The sequence below is a fragment of the Hemicordylus capensis genome, chromosome 6, assembly GCF_027244095.1.
Source record: "Hemicordylus capensis ecotype Gifberg chromosome 6, rHemCap1.1.pri, whole genome shotgun sequence".
Lineage (NCBI taxonomy): Eukaryota > Metazoa > Chordata > Lepidosauria > Squamata > Cordylidae > Hemicordylus > Hemicordylus capensis.
The window spans coordinates 80066899-80078298 of record NC_069662.1 but is presented as its reverse complement, the minus strand read 5'-3'; the positions used below and the strand labels follow the sequence as shown (position 1 = coordinate 80078298).

Here is an 11400-nt window from a genome sequence, read left to right as displayed (position 1 = left end):
GAGGGAAAGCTTCACTACCTGATTAACATGGTCAGAATTCCACTTTCAGCTGCTCATCATGGGTGCAGGCAGAGCCCCCAGTATAGTAATAGGCACTGTAGCCAGAGCTGTCTGGGATCCGTGCATTTGCCTAATCTAAGCCCACCTGTCTGTCTAATCCTGCAGAGCCCCTTTCCATGTGCCTGCCAGCACCTCATGGAACTTGTTAGAACCAGAACTGTGATCTGATTGTGAGAAACTCCACGAACCAGATCACACATTACTTTGCTATGTGAAGCTGGGGAGCAGACCACAGCAGCTATTGGCCTCCAAGGAGCTTGAATCCCAACAGCCCCTGCATCACTCCTCACACTACCCTCGCCATGGAAAGCCTTCATTGCATCACCAGCCGCACTCCCATTAGCCCGATGCTGGAGTGGGCAATTGAAGCAGCTCATTCTCAAGAGCACTACAGCAACACTTGGACCCACCACAGAAGTGGGGGCAGCTATGAAAGAGGGTGCTGGCTGTCTTAACTCTTTCCTTGCCTTGAGGCAGGCCTGCTCAACTTAGCCCCTCCCCCAGCTGTTTTTAGACTACAACTCCCACAATCCCCAGTCACAGCGGCCAACATTCAGGGATTATGGGAGTTGTAGGCCAACATCTACAGGAGGACCGAAGCTGAGCAGCCCTACCTTGAGGAGACCAGTTGTGTCCTGAACCCAGTGATTCCCCCAGATAAACTGAGTGGGGAGCCAGGCAGGCACTGCGAGCTATCAGGGAACACTTCACACACAATTCAGTTTTTTCATTGCCTGTTAGAGCATAATCCCCTTTTTTCATTGGGTTTTTTGGACAAATTCAAACTCACAGTAAAGCCTGCTGTCTGAAAATGCTGCTGGCTGGCTTTGGATCTGCCTGGGGTAAGAATCAGATCTTCCTGTTCTCCTTTCCCCTATCTGCCCCCCCCTCCCCGCTCAGCTGACCACCAGCTCTGCCGCCTCCTTGGCTGACCAGGGCTTCCCGCGTGCACATGGCTGGGCTCACGATTCTGTGAGGAGGGAAGGGTGCCTGCCAAGCCCAGGAGAAAGGGCCATGTGCTATGCCAGATTAACCTATTAGCAAGAGTCGCAAATGCTACGGGCCCCGCTATTTTGAAGGCCCCACACAGCTTAGGCGCCTGCCCCTCTCTCTTGCAGAGCAGCCTGGAATCTCTGCAGCCAGACACTGTGAGCTGCGGCTGCTGCTGGCTCTGCAAGCTAATAATTAGCAGAGGGGGCGGGGAGACGCCGTTTCCCAGGCACTGAAATAGCTACTTTGCAGAAGCAATCAGTGAGCCTATACAGGCTGAGGTCCTCCCTTGCCTTTCAGATTTCCCATTCCCTAGTTCTCCCTGCTCTCTGTCTGGTGTGGACACTGCTGCTCTGCTGAGCACACAGTCTTATTTCAAAGAGTAGGCATCATCTTTCAATCAGTCATATTTCAAAAAGTAAGCAAAAATGGAGGGGGATGTATATGGGGATGTTTTGTGACATGGGGAGATATCTGGCATTTATGTTTTAATATTTATGTGTATTTTTTAAAAAACTTGGGTCCCCTTCATAAAATATGCTACAGGTCCCACACTAGTTTAATCCGGCCCTGGCCATCACACACCTGCAGAGCTGGTCAGCCGAGGCAGAGGCAGGAACAGCCAGGAGAGAATTCTTGGATTCTTCCCCTCTCTGCTCTGTGAGGAGGGAAGGGAGCCCAGAAGAAAGGGCCATGTGCACGCACAGACCTTGGGGCTTGTTTCATCCTCTCCATCTCATGATTTCCAACACTTAATCTAATGGATTGAATAATTACTCTTCAAACAGCTTCGCACTGACATATTGTAATATTTATTGCGTATTTTAATGGTTTTAGTGAATTACTTTGAAATTCATAACATAGTTGCATTTCTCATTCTCCCATGTGTTTTTTAACTTGCAATGTAAAAGGTGTTCCCCACCCCACCCTCCAAAAAACATAAACTCAATGAGGGTGGAGTTGGACGCTTGCTGAGTGGCTTGTAAACTGCTTTTGTACAAAACTCACTCAGTTGCTGAAATTTGCTCTACTGATTTTACTGTGATTGATATTATTGATAGACAATTGGGTGCACTGGTTCCTATGATTATATTGCTTCCTTGACTCTTTGGAGAGGTTCAGGCCAAGGTGTCTGTGATCCTCATGCCTAATTTCCTTTAAAAATTTTTTATCTGAGACGTGTTGTTATATTTCTCTTTTAACTTTAGTGATCCTCAGACAGATTTGCCTGCCATTGGGTTGTTAACCTCTGTAGAGCATTGGTTGTGGTATGAATGGGATTTCTCATTATTCTGTTTGTGTTTATTATTGCATATGGTGCATAATCTGACACAGATGCTTATGGTTTTGTTGTTTACTAAATTCTGTTTTGGTGGTGCATGTTCTTTTTTGTTCAAAAAGAACAAAATAAAGCCCAAAAAACCCCCACCTTGTACAGTGCACAGTCAGTGCAACTAATATATCTGCCTTTCATCTTCACATTTGTTACACACTTAAACATCTGTATAAATCTGCAAATATCTTCTCTATTTTGAAGATATCTAGCCTTCATTTCAGTACAGATTCTTACAATGGCTAGGTTCACATAACACAAAGATCCTGGTTAAATTTTAATCAAGATTGGTGAGCCCAACAGATCTGGCTGTGTGAAAACAAAATCACAAAGGTAAACCTGGAAAAATAAATGGCAGGTGCCTGGGGCAGGCAGAGAACAGTACCCACTTGTACAGCAGTAATATGGAGCGGGTGTCCCCTGCATGCATCCTTTGTGTGGCATTGTGTCCTCTAAGTTACAGAGATGGTTCATAGCAGCAGCAAGGCAAGCATTGTTGAAAAACCTGTGATTTTTCTCATTTTTAGCCTACTTTCCAGTAGGCTTATGAGATCACCCAGCATTCCATGTATGTGCTCCCCCATCAACTTTGCAACAGTTCAACCAATATGAACCAAATCAGGTAAAGTTGTAGGGACACATAGGGACACCTCAATGGTATAGTTTGTGATGAAGTCATCCACCCCAGTTCTAGATGGGCAGTATAGAAATTGAATTATTATAAATAATAATAAATAATGTTATTATTTATAATAATAACAAATAAGATGGCGTACGCATGAATGTTTGAGGCACAAGTGGGCTAACTTATGAACAGCTTAACCTATTTAATCCAAATTTGCTACAGCTGTAGGGACACATATGGTGTGTAGCTACCCAGTGGTGTAGTTTGTAATTATGTTGCCCACCCCGATCCAAGATGGTGGGCATGTGAACGTTTGAGGCGCAAGTGCACTAACCTGAGGACTGTCTAACCAATTTGAACTAAATTTAGTACAGTTGTGACGAGTGACACACTGGGACACTTCAATGGTATAGTTTATAATAATGTCATCCACCCTGATCCAGAATGGCAGACGTGTGAACATTTGAGGTGCAAGAGATCTAACTTGTGGACCTCGATTTGAACCAAATTTAGTCCAATTGTGGAGATAATGAAAGGAAAGTAGTCAGATTAGTTCTAACTAGAACAACTTGTTATTTCTTGCTAAAATACTAAGGCAGCTGCCCTGGTGCCTTCAGAATGCATTTGCTCTCCATGAAAGCAGCCTTTTGTCATTGGCTCATGCTTTATTTGTGAGTTATACATATCTTTTTATTTTTATATTTATAGTCCGCGCTTCCTCCAAGAAGCACAGACTGCTGTACTTTGTTATATTTATCTGCCCAACAACTCTGTGAGGTAAGTTATGCTGAGAGATAAGTGACTATGCCAGTGAGTTTCACAGGATGCCAGTGAGTGAATGTGCCAATGTGTTTCCCCCCCTCTGTTGGCCCCGCCTCTAGTGCTCGCTCTGCCTAGTGGCCCCCAGTCCCAAGAGCCACCAGCTGCCACTGCCTGCTCCTCCTCCGATGGCCACCATTGCCATAATCACAGTGCTCCCCCCCCAGATACGCCCACGGACCAATGGGGTGTCTCCCAGCTGCCCCTGCATGATGCTGACATGCACATGGCCTACGTGCATGCATTAAAAAGGTCATTTTGAAGTTTGTATTTAAAAAATAATAAACTATGTGGGCCACAAGGATGCTGCCAATAGCATCCAGATGATGAGTCCTCCCACTACCTGCAGTAATAGTGATGCAGTGTCATCAGGCTACGAATTTCCTTGTCCTGTTCAGTGCCATTGGCCAGTGGTGGTGTGGACAGGGAAATTCATAATCTAATGATGCTGTGTCACAGTTAATTCTCTTAGATACAGGCAAACCTCTTTATATGCAGAATTGCTAATTGCTGTTTCGCATATCCAGAGTGTCAAACAGACACCTGGACTCCTTATGCATGAATACGAATGGGTTAAAACCCACGTATCCATGGTTCCTAGAAAGCTGGAAATGACCACAGAGGTCATTTCCATCTGCCATTTTGTCCACAGGAGCCATTTTGTCCATTTTTTAAAAAATGGAAAAAATCAGGGACTTTGGGGGACCATTTGGGGCTTTGTGGGGGCATTGCTGGAAGCCAGGAGACTTGTGGAACTTGGTAGGGCACTTTATCTGGCCCATTTTCACTTTTTCTGGGTTTCTTGGGGGGTGGGGGGGGGCTTGAGTCTAGGGAGGCTAACCCCTGCAGTCCCATAAACTCACTGAGCTGGGTCTCACAATCAGTGAGACCCGATTTCTGCATCAGAGTGGGGAGAACAGGCTAAGCCCACTCTCCCCACTCATGATCAGAGAGGGAGCCCTAGGCGGCCGCATCGGCCACCCACACGATTGCCAGCTCCGTGATGGAGCCGGCAGGGGCTGGGGAGCTCAGGAGCCACGCGAGTGCGCAGGGCATACTGGGGAGACCCTCGGAGCCAGGAGGCGGCTTTTCACCTCCCCTCCGGGGGTCTACTTGTGAGTAGCTGCAGTGTGGAGCCGCACCACGGCTACTCATGATCGGGAAGCCCGGGATTGCGGAGCACTCGCTCTGCAAACCCGGGCTTAGGGGAAGGCTACAAAAGCAGGCTAGCCACTTGTAAGCCACTGGGCTCTCCTGCGAGCCCGGTGGTTTACATGAGCAGCAAAAATTGGGCTAGGCTTTCCTAGCCCGTTTTTTGCTGCTTGTGAGAATAGCCCCAATGACTCATTATCTGCAGTTTCATTACCCACGGTAATCTGCAGGAGCAGAACCTCCGTGGATAATGAGGTCCACCTGTAATAGGGAAAGGAGATGACATGAGCTACTGGAGTTGGTGACATCTACGTGGTTTGTATAATCTGGTTTTTATTCCTGTTGTGAAGATGTTGAGGTACTGACAGCGCCTAGGTTTCTTTTTTTAGAAATTATTTTCTTAGAGTGATACTGAAGTGTTTATTATTAAAAGTGTTAGAAACAAAGGTTATATGTGACAACTACATTAACATTTCCTTGCCAGGGAATTCTCTTCGGTTAGTAACAAATTAGCACTTTTTAAAATGCTGCTAACACCAAAACCAACTTTTGAAAGGAAACTCCCATTGAGATGATGATTTTTCATTTGAATTGCACTTGTAGCTCAAACACACAAATACACCACAGTTCAATACATCTCTTTATGAGGGATTTCTAAGTGCATTTTCTTTGCTCCCATTCTTTGTGTGAAAATAACCTACTTTCTCTCTCAAAAAGTCTGCCATTTGATTAGGAACTTTCACTGGAAAGGGGAATGTAAGTTAGAACTGGCAATTGCATGTTTAAACCTTTACATCTTGCTTTTCACAGTTGTCAAGTGCACTTGCAGAAAGTTAGCATAACAAAGTTTGGAAGAGCAGCATGATGCTCAAATTCAAGTATTTTACACAATACTGATAAACATATCACTTTCTTCCTGGGGTAAAGTAGCCAAGAACAATGGTTGACATCCTGACTAAATTTACTAGAGGAAGTCCTTTTGAAATTAAAATGGGAAGTTAGGCATGCCCCAAGTAAATTTATTCAGGGTGTGAACCAAAGTTTAGCTGTTGTATGTGTAGTGGACCCTGTATGAAACTCCATTCAGCCCACACATTTGCCCTCTCTTACGGTCTGCTGACAAGGTGGGTACCACTGCAGTGCACCACTTCCTTGACTTGCTGGAATAACTCAAAAAGCTCTGGAGTACATGGGATAAGCCCACACTGCATTGACCCATTTCTGGGAGGGGTGATGCTGTTGTGGGGTGGAGCCACAATGTGTGCTTTTTCCATGTGGCCTGGGGCTTCTTGAGTTACCCCAGGGGTACAGGAAAAAGCTGTGCTGCTGTAGCTCTACACCACTCAAGTAACATATGAAGATCTCTATTGGAAAAGTGCATGGATGGGAGCCTTCCTCCACCTATTTGGAATCCTAAAGAAGGAAGAGGGCTCTTTTCCACCAGCTTCAACATTCTACTGGTGGCACAAGACGCTTTGGGGCAGGCTTGTCACTTGTGAATGGCTCACCCTGCACTCTCACAGAGGAGAAAGTAGGATTGGGAGTCACTGCCAACTGTCTGCCCTATATCAACCGGTCCTTCTCAGCAGTTGTGTCTGTTTTCCTAAAGCAGAGCTCCTCATTTGCTTCAGAAGAAGCTTATTTTGCCTAGTTAGAGGAGATCAGCTTGGGTAAGAGGACCTGCAGTGCTGGCACGGGAACCTCTTATGTGATGATCTGCACCACCACTCACATGCATTTTGCCATTTCATATATGAGATACAATCATGGTAATGTATTAATTTCCATATATATATATATATATACACACACACACACACACACACACACACACACACACACACACACACAGACAGTATATCAATCACACACACATACACGTCAGGTAATTTGGCTGCTGTAATTTGGTTACTTAATTTGGTTACTTAACACTGTATAAACTCTGTATAAACCTAGAGTCACCCTCTCCTTTATTACTAAGTCACATAACTAATGACTGTCACAGTTTTGAAAAACAGGTTCCAGGATTGAGTCATATATACAATGTTGAGTTATGGGATCCCCAATACCATGAAACACCAGTTCAGTTCAGCCATTAAGTGCACAATAAAAAGAAGCAGGATGAAACCAGTGACTGCAGAGTAAAGTCTGAAAGATATTTTGGTTTTACAACCCTTTGAAACCAAACATTGGGGCATTTCTCATGACCAACAAAAATCGGGCTAGGAGAGCCTAGCCCGATTTTTGTTGGTCGTAAGAACCACCGGGCTCGCAGCCGAGCCCGGTGGTTCTTGAGCGGGTAACCGCTCGAGAACCCCTGCTAAAAAGCAGGTTTGTGGAGGCTTTTTAGGCTCGTGAGTAGCCGCGGTGTGGCTTTGCACCATGCCTACTCATGAGTAGACCCCTGGCCAGGAGGCTTAAAAGCAGCCTCCCGGCTCGGGGGTCTCCCCAGTATGCCCTGCGCAGTCGCGCAGGGCATACTGGGGCTTGCAGGGGTGCGCGCCCCCGCTCCCCGCTCCCCCCACCCCCCGCCGGCTCAGTCTCGGGGCCGGCCATCGTGTGGGCTGCCAATCCAGCCACCCAGGGCTCCCTGCCCGCTCACCAGTACAAACGGTCTCACTGACCGTGAGACCCGGTCCATTGTATGATTATAAAAGCATTTGACTGGACCTATTTGTATCACTTTCTTTTCCAAAATATCCAAAGCTTTCAGCTTCCATGGGAAAATGAAGTTTGGATACTAACTTTTAAAAAATGTGTTATCTCTTGGATCTTTGCCTCAAATTAAAAAAAAATTGTGTTAAAAACTTGTTTTTATGTTATTGTTAACTGCCCAGAGACAGAAGTTTGGGGCGATGTACAAATCTGATAAAAATATAAAAAATAAATTACCCTTACTAAAAAATCCAAATTATCCTATATGACCTTATAAAGACACAATATGTGCAGCTTGTGACTTGGTTACATTGATATCTATCTCTAAACAGCAAGTACTAAAGATAAATTAATAGATTTTAATTAAATCAGACTTGCCTACTTCAGACCTCAATGCCTAAATAAGTTATCTTATGTGTTCTATGACACCCCCCCACCAAAAAAAAAAAAGTGACCGTGTTTCATTTTGTTGCTTTCTCTGAGTTCTGTTTGAAATAAAATCAGTATATAATGAGATATATGAAGAGGCATAGCTTTAGCAGTGCTGTCTGAAGAGTGTTAATTCAGAACTGCCCTTGGGTATAACCAAAAGCAGTATACATGCTCAAGGAAACAGATCTGAAGGAAAGTGTGGGGAGAAGAGATAACCAGGGCTGAGGCTGTCATGTATTTTCCAGAAGCATGCCGATAACATTATTTCAAATTGCTCTTGGTTGCTGGTAGATGAATGGGTTAGGAGATGTGGATTACAGAAGTGAGCCATTTCCCGGTGTGTTTTCATTCCCTTCCAGCCTAGCAAGCATCCTGCCGTTTGCCTGCGGGCTTCTGTCTGACAGAATGCTCTAGCCGCTCACTTCTTACTGTATTCCACACTGAAAGATCAGTTGCTGCTCCTGTACATTAGGCAGAAATCCTGTGAAATCATCCTAACACATGAAAGGTCAGTTCACACATACACATTTGTCACTGTATTGACCTTGGCCCTCTTCACATGTTGCTTCTGTTTCCCCTTCAGAAGGCTGATGTTTCATGAACTCCTGAGTGATTATGAATGAGTCATCGCAGATTAATCATCACTTATTAGAACTTGTACTTCACCCAATGGCAATAAAAATAATCTTCCCAATGAGAGCAGGTAAGACATTTGGCCAAGAGTAATCAAAAGCTGACTAATCAAGTGATGGGAGATTGAAGTGGTGTATGTTAATCCATCCTCATGCTGCCAGCATTCTAACTGATGGACCAGTTGTACCACACAGCTTCCTACATTTAGGCATGGGTAGCCAACCAGCAGCACAGGCACAAGTGGTACAAGAAGTGGGGTTTGCAGCATGCCTGGACAGGAAGAGGAGAGCTTGCAAGCTTGGCTATGGCATCAAGTCAGGCCTGCATTGCTGCCTCCTTCCTGCCTCAGTAGGCTAGAGGTGACATCACATCAGGGTACTGGGCACTACACAGTCACTGTAATTATGCTGGTACAGGAGTGCCTGTATAGTTAAGGTGTGTGTGGGGGGGTGAAGTTGGGGGCAGGGTTCAGCCTTTATAAAGCCTGAAAAATCTATTCATCGTAAAATGAGGAAAATTTGCTCCATCCGTGAGAAAGTTAGCATGGAGAACCTACATTGTGAGGAGTATAATCTGAAAAAACAAAGAATCAAGAGAGGATGCCTTAAAAGAAAAGTTTTGATATGCCCAAAGCATTTTGGATTACTCACCCTTTCAAGCATTCGTCTTAATAATTGAAATGAATTACATACAGGAGGAACTCATTATCTGCGGGGATCCCATTCTGTTGGGGGAGGGGCAGATCGCAAAACTGGATAATGGGGTATTAGGACTATGGGAATGGGGGGTTAGGTTCCTTAGGCACAAAAAAACTTGCAAGAAAAAAGATTGTGGGGGTGGCGGGGATGAGTGGAAACTGAGCAAAAACTGGGGGGAAATTGGAAGGTGGAAGTGCCCTATTGTGCTCTATGTCTCCCCAGCTGTCCAGCAATTGCCCCCAAATGCTGAATTTTTCAGGGGTTTTTTTTCATGAGAAAAACAGAACCAAGCCAGCAAATGGCTCCCATAGATAAAATGGTGGGCAGAAATGACCAACCCCTGACCTATAGATATGCGGGTCTTAACTCTTTCAGTGCCTGATTTTTTTTCACCTATGCTGAGGCCAGGAAGCAGTTACCCAACCGTGGAGATGCAAAACTGCAGCTCTCTGGTGGCTCCTAATCCTCCAGGAACTGCAGTGGGTACTCCTTAGCTTTCCCTGGCTGCTGCCCCTATGAAGACATCACAGCCCAGCACTTGTCACCAGGCTGTGATGTTTTTAAAGCACACAGCGGCCAGGGCTAGTTTAGGAGCTTTTCATGCTGCCACCACTATAGTGATGGGTCCTAAAGCTCCAGGAAGCTATAGGTGGCTCCTACGCATTGTTATAGTGTGCTGCAGCCAAGGAAAACAAGCAAGCTCAATATGTGAGGAAAGCGGAGGTCCCTTCACCTCCCTTCACCAAGCTGCACATCCAAATTGGTGAAACCGGAGTTAAGAGCAAGAAGGGACTCTTCTCCATCCCACTCTGAACCTTTGGTCAGAGTGGAGTTTCACCACCGGTTTTTACCTCTGGTTCTGTGGCTCCAGCATTGCATCCGAACACTGGCACCACAGTTTCAGCTCAATGGAACCAGAGTTGAAGGAGGAAGCTCCTCCCTGACTCTGGCCCAATTGGCTGTCCGGGCTGTCCTTCTGTCAAGAAGGAAGCCTGCACAGCCAACAATCCTGCCCCTCTGCAGTCTTGCTGATTTCAGAAGCATCTCTCCCAAATGCCTGAAAGTGGATAGGAGAGTGGGGGGTTTGGGGGCCTCAAAACCGCGGGTCCATTGGATTACTTCTGAAGGCGGCCACAATGTCAACATTCAGTAAACTGTATTTTATTTTAGCCTGCTGACTGGGTAACAAGGCTTTTTTTTTTTTTTTTTAAGTAGTGGCTCTTTTATAGTTAATAGGGAGAGAACAATTGTTTCTATTCACCCCAGCACAGTGTCCCTTCCAGTGTCCTTGCTGGAGTTTCCTTGCAGTTCTTTTCCGAATGTGAACTTTTAGGACAGGAAACCATCCTCTCATTTACTTTGCAATATAAACCACTTTGATGATTTTTAAAAAATGAAAAGCGTATATAAATATGCTAAGTAATACGACTACTACTACTGGTCCAGCCACTATAACTATGTTCTGTCAAATAAACAGTATTGGAGTCTACTAAGCCCAGTTCTCCTGGACTCTGGTCTTGACCAACTGCCCTCACTCTGCTTCCTTGGTAGAATGCCATTATTTTCAAAATTTTTAAAAAATGAGCAGCCCTAGGCATGGACTACCATATCCTGGCTTGTTTAATGTGTTGTGAAACAACATTTTAGCAGCACTCTAGGAAGTTCACAGTGGAGCAGTCTCAGCAAAGCAGCTGTGTCCTGAATGAATGGATGTCAAGTACTGTTCTTGAAGAGATAATGGAAAGCAGCCATCTAATGACATCCATTATCCCTGGGTGACAACCTAATACTGTTATAGCAGCAGCCTGGTCTGAAGTCTAAATGTATGCGCTCTCTCTGTCTCACTCACTTGCACACAAACAATGCAAGCAAAGGTTCTTCAGTTTGAAGAGCTGATCTACACATTATATTGAATAAAGGTGGTAGAATTTTGGACTGTACCATTTCAGGCTGCGGCTGGGGCACTGCTTCCACACATTAAAGAAAACTCCTTGCATTTCATA

At 45.2% G+C, this 11400-nt stretch overlaps 1 long non-coding RNA gene across 1 annotated transcript; it reads left to right on the top strand.

Moving 5' to 3' along the window:
* Nucleotides 1-1389: 1389 nt before the first annotated feature.
* Nucleotides 1390-8735, top strand: LOC128328995 (uncharacterized). The gene is made up of 3 exons (XR_008309496.1): nucleotides 1390-1468; nucleotides 3717-3785; nucleotides 8426-8735. It is a non-coding gene; the product is annotated as an uncharacterized LOC128328995 (long non-coding RNA).
* The last annotated feature ends 2665 nt before the right edge of the window (nucleotides 8736-11400 follow it).